General features: G+C 48.4%; 20 non-coding genes across 20 annotated transcripts; all 20 read left to right on the plus strand.

Moving 5' to 3' along the window:
• Window positions 1-158: 158 nt before the first annotated feature.
• Window positions 159-279, plus strand: LOC130618987 (U5 spliceosomal RNA). The gene has a single exon (XR_008979730.1). It is a non-coding gene; the product is annotated as a U5 spliceosomal RNA (small nuclear RNA).
• A 549-nt stretch (window positions 280-828) lies between these two features.
• On the plus strand, window positions 829-949 carry LOC130618988 (U5 spliceosomal RNA). The gene has a single exon (XR_008979731.1). It is a non-coding gene; the product is annotated as a U5 spliceosomal RNA (small nuclear RNA).
• Window positions 950-1,497: 548 nt separating this feature from the next.
• Window positions 1,498-1,618, plus strand: LOC130618989 (U5 spliceosomal RNA). Its single transcript, XR_008979732.1, has one exon. It is a non-coding gene; the product is annotated as a U5 spliceosomal RNA (small nuclear RNA).
• Window positions 1,619-2,167: 549 nt separating this feature from the next.
• Window positions 2,168-2,288, plus strand: LOC130618990 (U5 spliceosomal RNA). The gene has a single exon (XR_008979734.1). It is a non-coding gene; the product is annotated as a U5 spliceosomal RNA (small nuclear RNA).
• A 545-nt stretch (window positions 2,289-2,833) lies between these two features.
• LOC130618991 (U5 spliceosomal RNA) lies at window positions 2,834-2,954 on the plus strand. Its single transcript, XR_008979735.1, has one exon. It is a non-coding gene; the product is annotated as a U5 spliceosomal RNA (small nuclear RNA).
• Window positions 2,955-3,503: 549 nt separating this feature from the next.
• On the plus strand, window positions 3,504-3,624 carry LOC130618992 (U5 spliceosomal RNA). The gene has a single exon (XR_008979736.1). It is a non-coding gene; the product is annotated as a U5 spliceosomal RNA (small nuclear RNA).
• Window positions 3,625-4,172: 548 nt separating this feature from the next.
• Window positions 4,173-4,293, plus strand: LOC130618993 (U5 spliceosomal RNA). Its single transcript, XR_008979737.1, has one exon. It is a non-coding gene; the product is annotated as a U5 spliceosomal RNA (small nuclear RNA).
• Window positions 4,294-4,841: 548 nt separating this feature from the next.
• LOC130618994 (U5 spliceosomal RNA) lies at window positions 4,842-4,962 on the plus strand. The gene has a single exon (XR_008979738.1). It is a non-coding gene; the product is annotated as a U5 spliceosomal RNA (small nuclear RNA).
• Window positions 4,963-5,511: 549 nt separating this feature from the next.
• LOC130618997 (U5 spliceosomal RNA) lies at window positions 5,512-5,632 on the plus strand. Its single transcript, XR_008979740.1, has one exon. It is a non-coding gene; the product is annotated as a U5 spliceosomal RNA (small nuclear RNA).
• A 549-nt stretch (window positions 5,633-6,181) lies between these two features.
• On the plus strand, window positions 6,182-6,302 carry LOC130618998 (U5 spliceosomal RNA). The gene has a single exon (XR_008979741.1). It is a non-coding gene; the product is annotated as a U5 spliceosomal RNA (small nuclear RNA).
• Window positions 6,303-6,849: 547 nt separating this feature from the next.
• LOC130618816 (U5 spliceosomal RNA) lies at window positions 6,850-6,970 on the plus strand. Its single transcript, XR_008979561.1, has one exon. It is a non-coding gene; the product is annotated as a U5 spliceosomal RNA (small nuclear RNA).
• Window positions 6,971-7,515: 545 nt separating this feature from the next.
• LOC130618999 (U5 spliceosomal RNA) lies at window positions 7,516-7,636 on the plus strand. The gene has a single exon (XR_008979742.1). It is a non-coding gene; the product is annotated as a U5 spliceosomal RNA (small nuclear RNA).
• Window positions 7,637-8,185: 549 nt separating this feature from the next.
• Window positions 8,186-8,306, plus strand: LOC130619000 (U5 spliceosomal RNA). Its single transcript, XR_008979743.1, has one exon. It is a non-coding gene; the product is annotated as a U5 spliceosomal RNA (small nuclear RNA).
• Window positions 8,307-8,855: 549 nt separating this feature from the next.
• Window positions 8,856-8,976, plus strand: LOC130619001 (U5 spliceosomal RNA). Its single transcript, XR_008979745.1, has one exon. It is a non-coding gene; the product is annotated as a U5 spliceosomal RNA (small nuclear RNA).
• Window positions 8,977-9,522: 546 nt separating this feature from the next.
• Window positions 9,523-9,643, plus strand: LOC130619003 (U5 spliceosomal RNA). The gene has a single exon (XR_008979747.1). It is a non-coding gene; the product is annotated as a U5 spliceosomal RNA (small nuclear RNA).
• Window positions 9,644-10,191: 548 nt separating this feature from the next.
• On the plus strand, window positions 10,192-10,312 carry LOC130619004 (U5 spliceosomal RNA). Its single transcript, XR_008979748.1, has one exon. It is a non-coding gene; the product is annotated as a U5 spliceosomal RNA (small nuclear RNA).
• Window positions 10,313-10,861: 549 nt separating this feature from the next.
• Window positions 10,862-10,982, plus strand: LOC130619005 (U5 spliceosomal RNA). Its single transcript, XR_008979749.1, has one exon. It is a non-coding gene; the product is annotated as a U5 spliceosomal RNA (small nuclear RNA).
• Window positions 10,983-11,532: 550 nt separating this feature from the next.
• On the plus strand, window positions 11,533-11,653 carry LOC130619006 (U5 spliceosomal RNA). Its single transcript, XR_008979750.1, has one exon. It is a non-coding gene; the product is annotated as a U5 spliceosomal RNA (small nuclear RNA).
• Window positions 11,654-12,202: 549 nt separating this feature from the next.
• Window positions 12,203-12,323, plus strand: LOC130619008 (U5 spliceosomal RNA). The gene has a single exon (XR_008979751.1). It is a non-coding gene; the product is annotated as a U5 spliceosomal RNA (small nuclear RNA).
• A 549-nt stretch (window positions 12,324-12,872) lies between these two features.
• On the plus strand, window positions 12,873-12,993 carry LOC130619010 (U5 spliceosomal RNA). Its single transcript, XR_008979753.1, has one exon. It is a non-coding gene; the product is annotated as a U5 spliceosomal RNA (small nuclear RNA).
• Window positions 12,994-13,110: the final 117 nt, after the last annotated feature.

Raw genomic sequence — 13,110 nt, forward strand, 5'->3', positions numbered from 1 at the left:
TGATGTAGATCAGAAAGGTGAAAGTCCTTGTGTCAAGTCTACACCTCACGATGCAGCACCTTTTAAGCGTCCTCTACGAACGGACACACTGGCAAGCGGCACACCACAAGCAAAGGTTAAGTCGGCTCGAAGGCACAACAGGTCGCGCCGACTTACGACAACTCTGGGCTTTCTTCAGTTCACGCACAAATCTTTCGCCTTTTACTAAAGATTTCCGTGGAGAAGGCCAAAACGATGAGTATATAGACGATTTTTCTACTGTCTCGCTTCGGCGGGACGATCACTAGTCTAAATGAAAAAACGTGCAGGAGGCCATACGCGGGCCTATCTCTCATCTCGCTCACAGAGACTTGGTAAGCACGGTCCACTCAATGGCTTTCCAAATGCGAAGAGTGAATGCCGCAGACGGCAGGGGTTGAGCCAAGGGCCTTTCGGCCGTATCCCGCTCACAAGTTTTTTTTTTTTTTTTAGCAGAATAATACATACGAGCTAATCAAAATCGGCTCGAGGAAAGAAATAAAGTTCAGAGACAACCAAAGGAGTCGAACTGCAGTAGAAACAAACTAGATGTAACGCAAGCCACTAGTACGACGTATTGCCTACAGGGACCACACTCTCCGAGACAGCGAACGCAACTTCCTAGTGATTCACGCGAACGCACTCAACTAGGTGATGTAGATCAGAAAGGTGAAAGTCCTTGTGTCAAGTCTACACCTCACGATGCAGCACCTTTTAAGCGTCCTCTACGAACGGACACACTGGCAAGCGGCACACCACAAGCAAAGGTTAAGTCGGCTCGAAGGCACAACAGGTCGCGCCGACTTACGACAACTCTGGGCTTTCTTCAGTTCACGCACAAATCTTTCGCCTTTTACTAAAGATTTCCGTGGAGAAGGCCAAAACGATGAGTATATAGACGATTTTTCTACTGTCTCGCTTCGGCGGGACGATCACTAGTCTAAATGAAAAAACGTGCAGGAGGCCATACGCGGGCCTATCTCTCATCTCGCTCACAGAGACTTGGTAAGCACGGTCCACTCAATGGCTTTCCAAATGCGAAGAGTGAAGGCCGCAGACGGCAGGGGTTGAGCCAAGGGCCTTTCGGCCGTATCCCGCTCACAAGTTTTTTTTTTTTTTTAGCAGAATAATACATACGAGCTAATCAAAATCGGCTCGAGGAAAGAAATAAAGTTCAGAGACAACCAAAGGAGTCGAACTGCAGTAGAAACAAACTAGATGTAACGCAAGCCACTAGTACGACGTATTGCCTACAGGGACCACACTCTCCGAGACAGCGAACGCAACTTCCTAGTGATTCACGCGAACGCACTCAACTAGGTGATGTAGATCAGAAAGGTGAAAGTCCTTGTGTCAAGTCTACACCTCACGATGCAGCACCTTTTAAGCGTCCTCTACGAACGGACACACTGGCAAGCGGCACACCACAAGCAAAGGTTAAGTCGGCTCGAAGGCACAACAGGTCGCGCCGACTTACGACAACTCTGGGCTTTCTTCAGTTCACGCACAAATCTTTCGCCTTTTACTAAAGATTTCCGTGGAGAAGGCCAAAACGATGAGTATATAGACGATTTTTCTACTGTCTCGCTTCGGCGGGACGATCACTAGTCTAAATGAAAAAACGTGCAGGAGGCCATACGCGGGCCTATCTCTCATCTCGCTCACAGAGACTTGGTAAGCACGGTCCACTCAATGGCTTTCCAAATGCGAAGAGTGAAGGCCGCAGACGGCAGGGGTTGAGCCAAGGGCCTTTCGGCCGTATCCCGCTCACAAGTTTTTTTTTTTTTTTTAGCAGAATAATACATACGAGCTAATCAAAATCGGCTCGAGGAAAGAAATAAAGTTCAGAGACAACCAAAGGAGTCGAACTGCAGTAGAAACAAACTAGATGTAACGCAAGCCACTAGTACGACGTATTGCCTACAGGGACCACACTCTCCGAGACAGCGAACGCAACTTCCTAGTGATTCACGCGAACGCACTCAACTAGGTGATGTAGATCAGAAAGGTGAAAGTCCTTGTGTCAAGTCTACACCTCACGATGCAGCACCTTTTAAGCGTCCTCTACGAACGGACACACTGGCAAGCGGCACACCACAAGCAAAGGTTAAGTCGGCTCGAAGGCACAACAGGTCGCACCGACTTACGACAACTCTGGGCTTTCTTCAGTTCACGCACAAATCTTTCGCCTTTTACTAAAGATTTCCGTGGAGAAGGCCAAAACGATGAGTATATAGACGATTTTTCTACTGTCTCGCTTCGGCGGGACGATCACTAGTCTAAATGAAAAAACGTGCAGGAGGCCATACGCGGGCCTATCTCTCATCTCGCTCACAGAGACTTGGTAAGCACGGTCCACTCAATGGCTTTCCAAATGCGAAGAGTGAAGGCCGCAGACGGCAGGGGTTGAGCCAAGGGCCTTTCGGCCGTATCCCGCTCACAAGTTGTTTTTTTTTAGCAGAATAATACATACGAGCTAATCAAAATCGGCTCGAGGAAAGAAATAAAGTTCAGAGACAACCAAAGGAGTCGAACTGCAGTAGAAACAAACTAGATGTAACGCAAGCCACTAGTACGACGTATTGCCTACAGGGACCACACTCTCCGAGACAGCGAACGCAACTTCCTAGTGATTCACGCGAACGCACTCAACTAGGTGATGTAGATCAGAAAGGTGAAAGTCCTTGTGTCAAGTCTACACCTCACGATGCAGCACCTTTTAAGCGTCCTCTACGAACGGACACACTGGCAAGCGGCACACCACAAGCAAAGGTTAAGTCGGCTCGAAGGCACAACAGGTCGCGCCGACTTACGACAACTCTGGGCTTTCTTCAGTTCACGCACAAATCTTTCGCCTTTTACTAAAGATTTCCGTGGAGAAGGCCAAAACGATGAGTATATAGACGATTTTTCTACTGTCTCGCTTCGGCGGGACGATCACTAGTCTAAATGAAAAAACGTGCAGGAGGCCATACGCGGGCCTATCTCTCATCTCGCTCACAGAGACTTGGTAAGCACGGTCCACTCAATGGCTTTCCAAATGCGAAGAGTGAAGGCCGCAGACGGCAGGGGTTGAGCCAAGGGCCTTTCGGCCGTATCCCGCTCACAAGTTTTTTTTTTTTTTTTAGCAGAATAATACATACGAGCTAATCAAAATCGGCTCGAGGAAAGAAATAAAGTTCAGAGACAACCAAAGGAGTCGAACTGCAGTAGAAACAAACTAGATGTAACGCAAGCCACTAGTACGACGTATTGCCTACAGGGACCACACTCTCCGAGACAGCGAACGCAACTTCCTAGTGATTCACGCGAACGCACTCAACTAGGTGATGTAGATCAGAAAGGTGAAAGTCCTTGTGTCAAGTCTACACCTCACGATGCAGCACCTTTTAAGCGTCCTCTACGAACGGACACACTGGCAAGCGGCACACCACAAGCAAAGGTTAAGTCGGCTCGAAGGCACAACAGGTCGCGCCGACTTACGACAACTCTGGGCTTTCTTCAGTTCACGCACAAATCTTTCGCCTTTTACTAAAGATTTCCGTGGAGAAGGCCAAAACGATGAGTATATAGACGATTTTTCTACTGTCTCGCTTCGGCGGGACGATCACTAGTCTAAATGAAAAAACGTGCAGGAGGCCATACGCGGGCCTATCTCTCATCTCGCTCACAGAGACTTGGTAAGCACGGTCCACTCAATGGCTTTCCAAATGCGAAGAGTGAAGGCCGCAGACGGCAGGGGTTGAGCCAAGGGCCTTTCGGCCGTATCCCGCTCACAAGTTTTTTTTTTTTTTTAGCAGAATAATACATACGAGCTAATCAAAATCGGCTCGAGGAAAGAAATAAAGTTCAGAGACAACCAAAGGAGTCGAACTGCAGTAGAAACAAACTAGATGTAACGCAAGCCACTAGTACGACGTATTGCCTACAGGGACCACACTCTCCGAGACAGCGAACGCAACTTCCTAGTGATTCACGCGAACGCACTCAACTAGTTGATGTAGATCAGAAAGGTGAAAGTCCTTGTGTCAAGTCTACACCTCACGATGCAGCACCTTTTAAGCGTCCTCTACGAACGGACACACTGGCAAGCGGCACACCACAAGCAAAGGTTAAGTCGGCTCGAAGGCACAACAGGTCGCGCCGACTTACGACAACTCTGGGCTTTCTTCAGTTCACGCACAAATCTTTCGCCTTTTACTAAAGATTTCCGTGGAGAAGGCCAAAACGATGAGTATATAGACGATTTTTCTACTGTCTCGCTTCGGCGGGACGATCACTAGTCTAAATGAAAAAACGTGCAGGAGGCCATACGCGGGCCTATCTCTCATCTCGCTCACAGAGACTTGGTAAGCACGGTCCACTCAATGGCTTTCCAAATGCGAAGAGTGAAGGCCGCAGACGGCAGGGGTTGAGCCAAGGGCCTTTTGGCCGTATCCCGCTCACAAGTTTTTTTTTTTTTTTAGCAGAATAATACATACGAGCTAATCAAAATCGGCTCGAGGAAAGAAATAAAGTTCAGAGACAACCAAAGGAGTCGAACTGCAGTAGAAACAAACTAGATGTAACGCAAGCCACTAGTACGACGTATTGCCTACAGGGACCACACTCTCCGAGACAGCGAACGCAACTTCCTAGTGATTCACGCGAACGCACTCAACTAGGTGATGTAGATCAGAAAGGTGAAAGTCCTTGTGTCAAGTCTACACCTCACGATGCAGCACCTTTTAAGCGTCCTCTACGAACGGACACACTGGCAAGCGGCACACCACAAGCAAAGGTTAAGTCGGCTCGAAGGCACAACACGTCGCGCCGACTTACGACAACTCTGGGCTTTCTTCAGTTCACGCACAAATCTTTCGCCTTTTACTAAAGATTTCCGTGGAGAAGGCCAAAACGATGAGTATATAGACGATTTTTCTACTGTCTCGCTTCGGCGGGACGATCACTAGTCTAAATGAAAAAACGTGCAGGAGGCCATACGCGGGCCTATCTCTCATCTCGCTCACAGAGACTTGGTAAGCACGGTCCACTCAATGGCTTTCCAAATGCGAAGAGTGAAGGCCGCAGACGGCAGGGGTTGAGCCAAGGGCCTTTCGGCCGTATCCCGCTCACAAGTTTTTTTTTTTTTTTTAGCAGAATATCACATACGAGCTAATCAAAATCGGCTCGAGGAAAGAAATAAAGTTCAGAGACAACCAAAGGAGTCGAACTGCAGTAGAAACAAACTAGATGTAACGCAAGCCACTAGTACGACGTATTGCCTACAGGGACCACACTCTCCGAGACAGCGAACGCAACTTCCTAGTGATTCACGCGAACGCACTCAACTAGGTGATGTAGATCAGAAAGGTGAAAGTCCTTGTGTCAAGTCTACACCTCACGATGCAGCACCTTTTAAGCGTCCTCTACGAACGGACACACTGGCAAGCGGCACACCACAAGCAAAGGTTAAGTCGGCTCGAAGGCACAACAGGTCGCGCCGACTTACGACAACTCTGGGCTTTCTTCAGTTCACGCACAAATCTTTCGCCTTTTACTAAAGATTTCCGTGGAGAAGGCCAAAACGATGAGTATATAGACGATTTTTCTACTGTCTCGCTTCGGCGGGACGATCACTAGTCTAAATGAAAAAACGTGCAGGAGGCCATACGCGGGCCTATCTCTCATCTCGCTCACAGAGACTTGGTAAGCACGGTCCACTCAATGGCTTTCCAAATGCGAAGAGTGAAGGCCGCAGACGGCAGGGGTTGAGCCAAGGGCCTTTCGGCCGTATCCCGCTCACAAGTTTTTTTTTTTTTTTTAGCAGAATAATACATACGAGCTAATCAAAATCGGCTCGAGGAAAGAAATAAAGTTCAGAGACAACCAAAGGAGTCGAACTGCAGTAGAAACAAACTAGATGTAACGCAAGCCACTAGTACGACGTATTGCCTACAGGGACCACACTCTCCGAGACAGCGAACGCAACTTCCTAGTGATTCACGCGAACGCACTCAACTAGGTGATGTAGATCAGAAAGGTGAAAGTCCTTGTGTCAAGTCTACACCTCACGATGCAGCACCTTTTAAGCGTCCTCTACGAACGGACACACTGGCAAGCGGCACACCACAAGCAAAGGTTAAGTCGGCTCGAAGGCACAACAGGTCGCGCCGACTTACGACAACTCTGGGCTTTCTTCAGTTCACGCACAAATCTTTCGCCTTTTACTAAAGATTTCCGTGGAGAAGGCCAAAACGATGAGTATATAGACGATTTTTCTACTGTCTCGCTTCGGCGGGACGATCACTAGTCTAAATGAAAAAACGTGCAGGAGGCCATACGCGGGCCTATCTCTCATCTCGCTCACAGAGACTTGGTAAGCACGGTCCACTCAATGGCTTTCCAAATGCGAAGAGTGAAGGCCGCAGACGGCAGGGGTTGAGCCAAGGGCCTTTCGGCCGTATCCCGCTCACAAGTTTTTTTTTTTTTTAGCAGAATAATACATACGAGCTAATCAAAATCGGCTCGAGGAAAGAAATAAAGTTCAGAGACAACCAAAGGAGTCGAACTGCAGTAGAAACAAACTAGATGTAACGCAAGCCACTAGTACGACGTATTGCCTACAGGGACCACACTCTCCGAGACAGCGAACGCAACTTCCTAGTGATTCACGCGAACGCACTCAACTAGGTGATGTAGATCAGAAAGGTGAAAGTCCTTGTGTCAAGTCTACACCTCACGATGCAGCACCTTTTAAGCGTCCTCTACGAACGGACACACTGGCAAGCGGCACACCACAAGCAAAGGTTAAGTCGGCTCGAAGGCACAACAGGTCGCGCCGACTTACGACAACTCTGGGCTTTCTTCAGTTCACGCACAAATCTTTCGCCTTTTACTAAAGATTTCCGTGGAGAAGGCCAAAACGATGAGTATATAGACGATTTTTCTACTGTCTCGTTTCGGCGGGACGATCACTAGTCTAAATGAAAAAACGTGCAGGAGGCCATACGCGGGCCTATCTCTCATCTCGCTCACAGAGACTTGGTAAGCACGGTCCACTCAATGGCTTTCCAAATGCGAAGAGTGAAGGCCGCAGACGGCAGGGGTTGAGCCAAGGGCCTTTCGGCCGTATCCCGCTCACAAGTTGTTTTTTTTTAGCAGAATAATACATACGAGCTAATCAAAATCGGCTCGAGGAAAGAAATAAAGTTCAGAGACAACCAAAGGAGTCGAACTGCAGTAGAAACAAACTAGATGTAACGCAAGCCACTAGTACGACGTATTGCCTACAGGGACCACACTCTCCGAGACAGCGAACGCAACTTCCTAGTGATTCACGCGAACGCACTCAACTAGGTGATGTAGATCAGAAAGGTGAAAGTCCTTGTGTCAAGTCTACACCTCACGATGCAGCACCTTTTAAGCGTCCTCTACGAACGGACACACTGGCAAGCGGCACACCACAAGCAAAGGTTAAGTCGGCTCGAAGGCACAACAGGTCGCGCCGACTTACGACAACTCTGGGCTTTCTTCAGTTCACGCACAAATCTTTCGCCTTTTACTAAAGATTTCCGTGGAGAAGGCCAAAACGATGAGTATATAGACGATTTTTCTACTGTCTCGCTTCGGCGGGACGATCACTAGTCTAAATGAAAAAACGTGCAGGAGGCCATACGCGGGCCTATCTCTCATCTCGCTCACAGAGACTTGGTAAGCACGGTCCACTCAATGGCTTTCCAAATGCGAAGAGTGAAGGCCGCAGACGGCAGGGGTTGAGCCAAGGGCCTTTCGGCCGTATCCCGCTCACAAGTTTTTTTTTTTTTTTTAGCAGAATAATACATACGAGCTAATCAAAATCGGCTCGAGGAAAGAAATAAAGTTCAGAGACAACCAAAGGAGTCGAACTGCAGTAGAAACAAACTAGATGTAACGCAAGCCACTAGTACGACGTATTGCCTACAGGGACCACACTCTCCGAGACAGCGAACGCAACTTCCTAGTGATTCACGCGAACGCACTCAACTAGGTGATGTAGATCAGAAAGGTGAAAGTCCTTGTGTCAAGTCTACACCTCACGATGCAGCACCTTTTAAGCGTCCTCTACGAACGGACACACTGGCAAGCGGCACACCACAAGCAAAGGTTAAGTCGGCTCAAAGGCACAACAGGTCGCGCCGACTTACGACAACTCTGGGCTTTCTTCAGTTCACGCACAAATCTTTCGCCTTTTACTAAAGATTTCCGTGGAGAAGGCCAAAACGATGAGTATATAGACGATTTTTCTACTGTCTCGCTTCGGCGGGACGATCACTAGTCTAAATGAAAAAACGTGCAGGAGGCCATACGCGGGCCTATCTCTCATCTCGCTCACAGAGACTTGGTAAGCACGGTCCACTCAATGGCTTTCCAAATGCGAAGAGTGAAGGCCGCAGACGGCAGGGGTTGAGCCAAGGGCCTTTCGGCCGTATCCCGCTCACAAGTTTTTTTTTTTTTTTTAGCAGAATAATACATACGAGCTAATCAAAATCGGCTCGAGGAAAGAAATAAAGTTCAGAGACAACCAAAGGAGTCGAACTGCAGTAGAAACAAACTAGATGTAACGCAAGCCACTAGTACGACGTATTGCCTACAGGGACCACACTCTCCGAGACAGCGAACGCAACTTCCTAGTGATTCACGCGAACGCACTCAACTAGGTGATGTAGATCAGAAAGGTGAAAGTCCTTGTGTCAAGTCTACACCTCACGATGCAGCACCTTTTAAGCGTCCTCTACGAACGGACACACTGGCAAGCGGCACACCACAAGCAAAGGTTAAGTCGGCTCGAAGGCACAACAGGTCGCGCCGACTTACGACAACTCTGGGCTTTCTTCAGTTCACGCACAAATCTTTCGCCTTTTACTAAAGATTTCCGTGGAGAAGGCCAAAACGATGAGTATATAGACGATTTTTCTACTGTCTCGCTTCGGCGGGACGATCACTATTCTAAATGAAAAAACGTGCAGGAGGCCATACGCGGGCCTATCTCTCATCTCGCTCACAGAGACTTGGTAAGCACGGTCCACTCAATGGCTTTCCAAATGCGAAGAGTGAAGGCCGCAGACGGCAGGGGTTGAGCCAAGGGCCTTTCGGCCGTATCCCGCTCACAAGTTTTTTTTTTTTTACCAGAATAATACATACGAGCTAATCAAAATCGGCTCGAGGAAAGAAATAAAGTTCAGAGACAACCAAAGGAGTCGAACTGCAGTAGAAACAAACTAGATGTAACGCAAGCCACTAGTACGACGTATTGCCTACAGGGACCACACTCTCCGAGACAGCGAACGCAACTTCCTAGTGATTCACGCGAACGCACTCAACTAGGTGATGTAGATCAGAAAGGTGAAAGTCCTTGTGTCAAGTCTACACCTCACGATGCAGCACCTTTTAAGCGTCCTCTACGAACGGACACACTGGCAAGCGGCACACCACAAGCAAAGGTTAAGTCGGCTCGAAGGCACAACAGGTCGCGCCGACTTACGACAACTCTGGGCTTTCTTCAGTTCACGCACAAATCTTTCGCCTTTTACTAAAGATTTCCGTGGAGAAGGCCAAAACGATGAGTATATAGACGATTTTTCTACTGTCTCGCTTCGGCGGGACGATCACTAGTCTAAATGAAAAAACGTGCAGGAGGCCATACGCGGGCCTATCTCTCATCTCGCTCACAGAGACTTGGTAAGCACGGTCCACTCAATGGCTTTCCAAATGCGAAGAGTGAAGGCCGCAGACGGCAGGGGTTGAGCCAAGGGCCTTTTGGCCGTATCCCGCTCACAAGTTTTTTTTTTTTTTTAGCAGAATAATACATACGAGCTAATCAAAATCGGCTCGAGGAAAGAAATAAAGTTCAGAGACAACCAAAGGAGTCGAACTGCAGTAGAAACAAACTAGATGTAACGCAAGCCACTAGTACGACGTATTGCCTACAGGGACCACACTCTCCGAGACAGCGAACGCAACTTCCTAGTGATTCACGCGAACGCACTCAACTAGGTGATGTAGATCAGAAAGGTGAAAGTCCTTGTGTCAAGTCTACACCTCACGATGCAGCACCTTTTAAGCGTCCTCTACGAACGGACACACTGGCAAGCGGCACACCACAAGCAAAGGTTAAGTCGGCTCGAAGGCACAACACGTCGCGCCGACTTACGACAACTCTGGGCTTTCTTCAGTTCACGCACAAATCTTTCGCCTTTTACTAAAGATTTCCGTGGAGAAGGCCAAAACGATGAGTATATAGACGATTTTTCTACTGTCTCGCTTCGGCGGGACGATCACTAGTCTAAATGAAAAAACGTGCAGGAGGCCATACGCGGGCCTATCTCTCATCTCGCTCACAGAGACTTGGTAAGCACGGTCCACTCAATGGCTTTCCAAATGCGAAGAGTGAAGGCCGCAGACGGCAGGGGTTGAGCCAAGGGCCTTTCGGCCGTATCCCGCTCACAAGTTTTTTTTTTTTTTTTAGCAGAATATTACATACGAGCTAATCAAAATCGGCTCGAGGAAAGAAATAAAGTTCAGAGACAACCAAAGGAGTCGAACTGCAGTAGAAACAAACTAGATGTAACGCAAGCCACTAGTACGACGTATTGCCTACAGGGACCACACTCTCCGAGACAGCGAACGCAACTTCCTAGTGATTCACGCGAACGCACTCAACTAGGTGATGTAGATCAGAAAGGTGAAAGTCCTTGTGTCAAGTCTACACCTCACGATGCAGCACCTTTTAAGCGTCCTCTACGAACGGACACACTGGCAAGCGGCACACCACAAGCAAAGGTTAAGTCGGCTCGAAGGCACAACAGGTCGCGCCGACTTACGACAACTCTGGGCTTTCTTCAGTTCACGCACAAATCTTTCGCCTTTTACTAAAGATTTCCGTGGAGAAGGCCAAAACGATGAGTATATAGACGATTTTTCTACTGTCTCGCTTCGGCGGGACGATCACTAGTCTAAATGAAAAAACGTGCAGGAGGCCATACGCGGGCCTATCTCTCATCTCGCTCACAGAGACTTGGTAAGCACGGTCCACTCAATGGCTTTCCAAATGCGAAGAGTGAAGGCCGCAGACGGCAGGGGTTGAGCCAAGGGCCTTTCGGCCGTATCCCGCTCACAAGTTTTTTTTTTTTTTTTTAGCAGAATAATACATACGAGCTAATCAAAATCGGCTCGAGGAAAGAAATAAAGTTCAGAGACAACCAAAGGAGTCGAACTGCAGTAGAAACAAACTAGATGTAACGCAAGCCACTAGTACGACGTATTGCCTACAGGGACCACACTCTCCGAGACAGCGAACGCAACTTCCTAGTGATTCACGCGAACGCACTCAACTAGGTGATGTAGATCAGAAAGGTGAAAGTCCTTGTGTCAAGTCTACACCTCACGATGCAGCACCTTTTAAGCGTCCTCTACGAACGGACACACTGGCAAGCGGCACACCACAAGCAAAGGTTAAGTCGGCTCGAAGGCACAACAGGTCGCGCCGACTTACGACAACTCTGGGCTTTCTTCAGTTCACGCACAAATCTTTCGCCTTTTACTAAAGATTTCCGTGGAGAAGGCCAAAACGATGAGTATATAGACGATTTTTCTACTGTCTCGCTTCGGCGGGACGATCACTAGTCTAAATGAAAAAACGTGCAGGAGGCCATACGCGGGCCTATCTCTCATCTCGCTCACAGAGACTTGGTAAGCACGGTCCACTCAATGGCTTTCCAAATGCGAAGAGTGAAGGCCGCAGACGGCAGGGGTTGAGCCAAGGGCCTTTCGGCCGTATCCCGCTCACAAGTTTTTTTTTTTTTTTTAGCAGAATAATACATACGAGCTAATCAAAATCGGCTCGAGGAAAGAAATAAAGTTCAGAGACAACCAAAGGAGTCGAACTGCAGTAGAAACAAACTAGATGTAACGCAAGCCACTAGTACGACGTATTGCCTACAGGGACCACACTCTCCGAGACAGCGAACGCAACTTCCTAGTGATTCACGCGAACGCACTCAACTAGGTGATGTAGATCAGAAAGGTGAAAGTCCTTGTGTCAAGTCTACACCTCACGATGCAGCACCTTTTAAGCGTCCTCTACGAACGGACACACTGGCAAGCGGCACACCACAAGCAAAGGTTAAGTCGGCTCGAAGGCACAACAGGTCGCGCCGACTTACGACAACTCTGGGCTTTCTTCAGTTCACGCACAAATCTTTCGCCTTTTACTAAAGATTTCCGTGGAGAAGGCCAAAACGATGAGTATATAGACGATTTTTCTACTGTCTCGCTTCGGCGGGACGATCACTAGTCTAAATGAAAAAACGTGCAGGAGGCCATACGCGGGCCTATCTCTCATTTCGCTCACAGAGACTTGGTAAGCACGGTCCACTCAATGTCTTTCCAAATGCGAAGAGTGAAGGCCGCAGACGGCTGGGGTTGAGCCAAGGGCCTTTCGGCCGTATCCCGCTCACAAGTTTTTTTTTTTTTTTTAGCAGAATAATACATACGAGCTAATCAAAATCGGCTCGAGGAAAGAAATAAAGTTCAGAGACAACCAAAGGAGTCGAACTGCAGTAGAAACAAACTAGATGTAACGCAAGCCACTAGTACGACGTATTGCCTACAGGGACCACACTCTCCGAGACAGCGAACGCAACTTCCTAGTGATTCACGCGAACGCACTCAACTAGGTGATGTAGATCAGAAAGGTGAAAGTCCTTGTGTCAAGTCTACACCTTACGATGCAGCACCTTTTAAGCGTCCTCTACGAACGGACACACTGGCAAGCGGCACACCACAAGCAAAGGTTAAGTCGGCTCGAAGGCACAACAGGTCGCGCCGACTTACGACAACTCTGGGCTTTCTTCAGTTCACGCACAAATCTTTCGCCTTTTACTAAAGATTTCCGTGGAGAAGGCCAAAACGATGAGTATATAGACGATTTTTCTACTGTCTCGCTTCGGCGGGACGATCACTAGTCTAAATGAAAAAACGTGCAGGAGGCCATACGCGGGCCTATCTCTCATCTCGCTCACAGAGACTTGGTAAGCACGGTCCACTCAATGGCTTTCCAAATGCGAAGAGTGA

The sequence above is a fragment of the Hydractinia symbiolongicarpus genome, chromosome 11 (genome assembly GCF_029227915.1).
Source record: "Hydractinia symbiolongicarpus strain clone_291-10 chromosome 11, HSymV2.1, whole genome shotgun sequence".
In the NCBI taxonomy this organism is placed as follows: Eukaryota; Metazoa; Cnidaria; class Hydrozoa; order Anthoathecata; family Hydractiniidae; genus Hydractinia; species Hydractinia symbiolongicarpus.